This window comes from Coptis chinensis, chromosome 4, assembly GCF_015680905.1.
Source record: "Coptis chinensis isolate HL-2020 chromosome 4, ASM1568090v1, whole genome shotgun sequence".
Classification (NCBI taxonomy): Eukaryota; Viridiplantae; Streptophyta; class Magnoliopsida; order Ranunculales; family Ranunculaceae; genus Coptis; species Coptis chinensis.
In genome coordinates, this window is record NC_141459.1 from 80,109,683 (window position 1) to 80,115,681 (window position 5,999).

Sequence of the window (5,999 nt, forward strand, 5' to 3'; positions counted from 1 at the left end):
TTGTGTGTTTTCTCAAGGAAACAAACCGGCAAACGGCGCCAATGTAGATGTTTGGTATTTTGGGTCTACAACCTGATGTTTTGTTTGATAGGGAATGGATACACTCTTACTTGGGACAAAAGTTGCCTATGTATCAAATTTCTTGGGGTAAACTTGAATCAAGCCTTACGTAGTTCATCTCTCTCTACTTATAGATGTTTAAGCTGACCTTCCTTATTTGCTCCAGGCCGTTATCAAGTGTAAATCCATATTTTGTGCTATCTTGATGTAGTGACATTACTCCTGATGTTACAAAATAAATGTCTCCTTGATTGGTGCGTTGACTGAACTCTAGGATTGCGCTAGATCATTTGCTTCCATATATGGCTGTAACTGCTGTCTGGGATGACCTGGGTTTGGGTCGTTGGTACGTTCTAATGGCTTGGTACGAGCTGGTGAAGAACGACCTGGTGTGTGGACATGTGTGCTGTAGTGATATGAAATGTAAAACGGAGGGTACTTACACCCAACTTTAAAATAAATAAATAAAATTATTTTAGACACGTTTAGGTTCCTAAATTACATTTTTTTTTTATTAGATGTACCCTAGACAAAACAAGTCATTTATTTAATATACATCCATCATTTATTTAATATACATCCATACTAAACCCTAGATACTCTACATTCTTCACTTGTAACTGAAAAAGAACATATTCTTTTTTTTCTTCTTTCAAAAGAAAAAAGTGATATTGATTATTTCTTCTTCCAAAAGACGTGTTGTTATTTATTTTTATTTTTTAAATCTTTTTTCCCCTATTGGAAATACCCCAAATTAATTTGGGAGATATTATTAGATTGAGGCGGTTATTGGGGTATGGAAAAAAATTTAGTTAGTTTAGTGTTTTTATGGGTGTGTCCAAGATCACCCAAGAACAAAAGGTCTTAACCGGGAAAAACTTCCGTCCATAGCGCTTAGGACGACCATCTTTGGTCCTAAACACATCTTCATATTGTGATTACTGTAGAAAACTTATTCCAAAAATATACTTATTGTTAAGTAAACAAGAAAATCAAATTGACATAACAAATATATCATGAACAAACCTTTAGTTCAACTAATGAACTTAATTTACCAATTATTAAATCCGAGCCTAATGAAGATTCACTATGTCCTTAAGACAGATTTTCCCCCACACGGTGCTTGAAGGTTGATGGGAAACTGTCTCCTAAGATAGAATGGATTTCCTTCTATAGAAAGCTAGCACTTCAATTCTATAGACTCAGCGAACACAACATAGTATTTGACTAAAAACAGAGGGAAAAGAGAAAGATCAGAACTCTGTGTGATCTGGTGTATCTTTCTCTCCAAATTCATCCACTATTTATAGGTGAGTGGTGCCTCTTCGAAACAACATAGTGACTCTTGGGAAAAAGTAAACAACTCTTTGAAAAGTCACATGTTTCGAAAGGACACATCATTTCGGCATAAAACACTGTTTCGAACCAGTGCCTATTTCAAAATGTCACACCTTTTCGGCACGATGCACTGTTTCGAACCAGTGCACATTTCGAAAGGTCGTACCTTTTCGGCATAATGCATTCTTTCAAACCAATGCACCCTTTCGAAAAGGTTTTTCTCACTTTACGTACGGTTTCAAGAGAAACTCATTTCATCTCAATGTGGGATAACGTGGGAGACAAATTACTCATTTATATTTCAATGGATTTGTGCAAATCCATTTTTCTAACAATTAGTTGATTACTCTAGTTAAGACTCCAATTTATTTTCCATATTTAAACCCGACCCTATTTTAGCTCCTAATTAAATATCAATTTCACTCATTTCACTACCCCTAATTACATCCCCATTTATCTCCTAAATCTTATCTACCAAATATATATCTTAATATTAAAGCTCCCACAAGGGGTATTTTTCGAGCTCTATTAAAATTCCATGTCATCAACTTAATAGTTAACTTAAAACGGGAAACTCTTTTCCTTTTAAAATCCAACTTCAAATGGGAATCTCCTTTCCTTTTAAAACCAAAACTCAAATAGTAGCATAAAAACTCTTTATTTCTAAATTAAAATGGTATTCCTCCCCCAATTAAAAAACACGGGTTTTTAAAACATAATTAAAACAATTTGTTAAGAAATTAAAACAGGTTTTTAAGACTTGATTAAAACAATTTGTTAGGAAATTAAAATAGGTTACCGACGAAAAACAGGAATCACGATTTGTTATGATTGTTGAGCAAATTTTTTTAAAAGAGCCGGTGCGTATGCATGGGTCTTTTAAAAATATTTAGATTTTTTTTACATGTATGAAGTGCTTGCAACCTATTAAAATTCCACGTCATCTCCTATTAAAACAGGAATTCCTCTCCTATTATAACGGGAATTCCTCTCCTATTAAAACAAATTCTAGCACTTCTAATTAAAGTGGGAATCATTCTTCTATTAAAATGGGAATTCCTCCCCTATTGAAAAGGGAAAATCTAGCACATCTAATTAAAACAAGAATTATTCTCCTATTAAAACATGATCTCTCTCCCAATTGAAAAAAAACGGGTTTTTAAAACTTAATTAAAACAATTTGTTAGAAAATTAAAACGGGTTAACGACTAAAACGGTAGCCCCAATTTTCTAAAAAAAATCAAAATATTTTCAAAAGAGCCGGTGCGTATGCACGGGCCTACAAGCTAGTGATAGAATAAGTTTGCAACCAAAAACAAAATGATATAATAAGTGGCAAAAAATTGACATAAAAGAGAAAAAATATATTTTTTTTATATAAAAAAAGAAAATAAGAAGGGAACGAACAAGGAGAAGAAATGAATAAACTTGGCCTAGTGTGTGTGTTTTTTTTTTGGCGAGTTGGTTATTCTCGTGCACAATTAATTTGGTTTTTTTTTTTTTTTTTTTTTTTTTTGACCAAAGAAAAAAGAGAAGTGAAAGATTGAACTATCGAAGAGAAAATATAGGTATTTAATTAGGAGTATATATATATGTGTGTGTGTGATTAATCAAGGTGTCAAAATATGATAGATGTGTGGTGGATAGATTGAACCTATCCCCCATAGTTTTTCCAAAGATATTTTGCTCCCTATAAACTAATCACTGCTCTCACAATTCACAATGAATGGCCAAGTTATAGTGAGTACAAATTCTAGCTGTTGTTTTTTGAGTTCTAGTCATACAAGTCATCCATCATTTTCTGGACTTGTTGAAGACTTACATACTTTATACAGAGAGAATTGTAGAATAAATAGGTGTTTTATTCCTCCTTGAGAATCAAAACAGGGTATTTCTTCTAGTCTCAAATGCTTTTATCTTATTAATATCTTAGTTCCTTATTCTTCTATTTGAATATAATGGGCATCAGATACTTTTGGCTGTTATTCACCTTCTTAGTCTTTTCTTTCCATGCTCATGTATTGCATTCTCAGAATCATACCTGTAACTTGAATGACCTTATAGCACTCAGAGGTTTCATGAAAGGCTTGACATCAGATTTCAGTTTGTGGAGCAGTACGTCTGAATATTGTTGTAGTTGGGTTGGAGTCGGGTGCGAGTCTTCTTTGCCTTTGGGTTTGAATTCAAGCAAAAGAGTAGTTGGTTTGGAGCTTGATAGTAGAAAGTTGATTGGAGTTCTGTCTGAATCACTAGTTGGTTTAGACCAACTAAGGTCCCTTAATATTTCTCACAATTCCCTTGGTGGAGCTCTTCCGACGAAACTATTCCATTTGAGAAACTTAAAGGTGCTTGATTTGAGTGACAACAACTTATACGGATCGCTTCCTAGTAACATCGAGCTACCGACAATACGTCTCTTTGATTTGTCAGGAAATTATCTGTATGGTGCCATGGACACAAGTATGTGTAATAACTCGACAATTCAAGTTGTTAATCTCTCCATGAATAAGTTCTCTGGGAATGTCCCAGCTGGTTTTGGGAATTGCTCATTGCTAGAACACCTTTTCTTGAATTCAAATAACCTCGTAGGGGCTTTGCCTGAGGATCTATATTGGCTAAAAAAGTTGCGCTTGTTACATCTTCAGAAAAATGGTCTGTCTGGACCACTGAGTGACAGAGCAGGTAACCTCACTGATCTTGTCGAACTGGATATATCGCTCAATAGGTTCTCTGGAATTCTCCCTGACGTTTTCTTAAGCTTGAGAAAGCTTGAGAGTTTTAATGCTGATTCAAACAATTTCATCAATCATTTACCTCACTCTTTGTCAAACTCTCCAACTATTATGTATCTTAATCTTAGGAACAATTCTCTCAGTGGCCCTATTGAACTAAATTGCACAGCAATGGTACAAGTAAGCTCCCTCACTTTAAGTTCTAATCAATTCCATGGACCCATTCCTGATAGCCTCTCATTTTGTAGAAATTTGCGAACTCTTAATCTTGCTCGGATGCCCCTTGGTGGACAAGTTCCTAGAAGCTTCAAGAACCTCCAGTCTCTTTCTGTCCTCACACTCTCAAATATTAGTCTCAATAATATTTCTGCTGCGCTAGAGGTCTTGCAGCAATGCAAAAAATCTCACGATCCTAGTTCTGACCTTGAACTTCTTTGATGAAAAAATTCCTGCCTATACAGATACACAATTTAGTAGCTTACAGGCACTTGTAATTCCATATTGTGGTCTCACTGGTCTGATGCCACAGTGGTTGAGCAGCTGCACGAAGTTGCAGGTTTTGGATTTATCATGGAACCGCTTAAGTGGAATGATTCCAGACTTGTTCAGACCGCTTGAATCACTCTTTTACATCGATTTGTCGAACAACTCTTTTTTGGGAAATATTCCAGGAAGCTTGACTGGACTGAGGAGCCTAATCGTCCCCTATACCCCATCCGGAATCCCCTCCATAAATCCCCCATTTTATTGGACCAAAAATCCTCCACATGCATTGGTATACAATTATATTTGGAACTTTCCACCAACTTTGGACCTTAGTAATATAACAACAGCCTAACTGGATCAATATGGCCAGAGTTTGGGAACTTAAGAGCGCTTCTTGCGACGCCCACATTGGCGTTGCTACTGATCATTAGCAGCGCTGTTTCATACTTGTAGCAACACCAGATGGCGTTGCAATTGAGCCTTTCTGTTGTAGCGAGCCTAACTGGATCAATATGGCCAGAGTTTGGGAACTTAAGAGCGCTTCATATCTTGGATCTGAAACAGAATAATCTCTCAGGTCCAACTCCGGACACTTTGTCCAGTATGAAAAGCTTAGAGGTATTGGATTTGTCTCATAATAATTTGTCAGGAACTATACCACCCTTCGTTGACCAATCTCGGTTCAGCATAGCGCATAATCACTTCTACGGAATGGTTCCTTCAGCTGGTCAGTTCCCTACTTACCCTTGTTCGAGTTTCGAAGGGAATGTTGGCCTTACAAATGTGTATTGTGATCATTCAAATATTCCAATACCTGCAGAATTTCCTACTTCAGAAGCCAAACCGAAGAAACATAGAATGGCAATTATAGATCGTCGTGCATTAGGAATTGGATTTGCAACAGGCTTTGTACCTGTTGTTGGTATTTGCTTCATGTCAGTTTTCGTGTTACCCAAGACTAAGAAAAGAAGCCGAAGAACACGTATTAGGAACTGATGTACGATACATGCTAAAAACATAATTTGGAAAACCATTAGTAATTTACTACATCTCTGTTTTCTCTTGTTTTTGTTAAACCCCTACTTGAAATAAGCAGTAAATGCTTAAATGATGCTAGCTTCTTAGAAGATATTTGCAAGCTGAAATGAAAGATGCAGTGAAATCAAAATACCAACTTTATGCAACAGGTTTCTATGCTATTCATTGCACTTGAATATTGTTAAATTATGCTAGAAGATACATATGGTGGTTAACTGGTTAGGTTAAGGTGATTGAGTGTGTAGAAGAAGAAGAAAGGATGGAGGCACAAGTAGAAGGTAGGGTTTTAGAGTATATTTACTCTAACCTACAATACATATATTTATACTAGAGATGGAATAACCA

At 35.8% G+C, this 5,999-nt stretch overlaps 1 pseudogene across 1 annotated transcript; it reads left to right on the forward strand.

Moving 5' to 3' along the window:
• Positions 1-3,012: 3,012 nt before the first annotated feature.
• Positions 3,013-5,795, forward strand: LOC147505015 (phytosulfokine receptor 1 pseudogene; annotated as a pseudogene). The gene is made up of 2 exons (XR_015221034.1): positions 3,013-4,962; positions 5,070-5,795. The product of XR_015221034.1 is annotated as a phytosulfokine receptor 1 pseudogene (transcript).
• Positions 5,796-5,999: the final 204 nt, after the last annotated feature.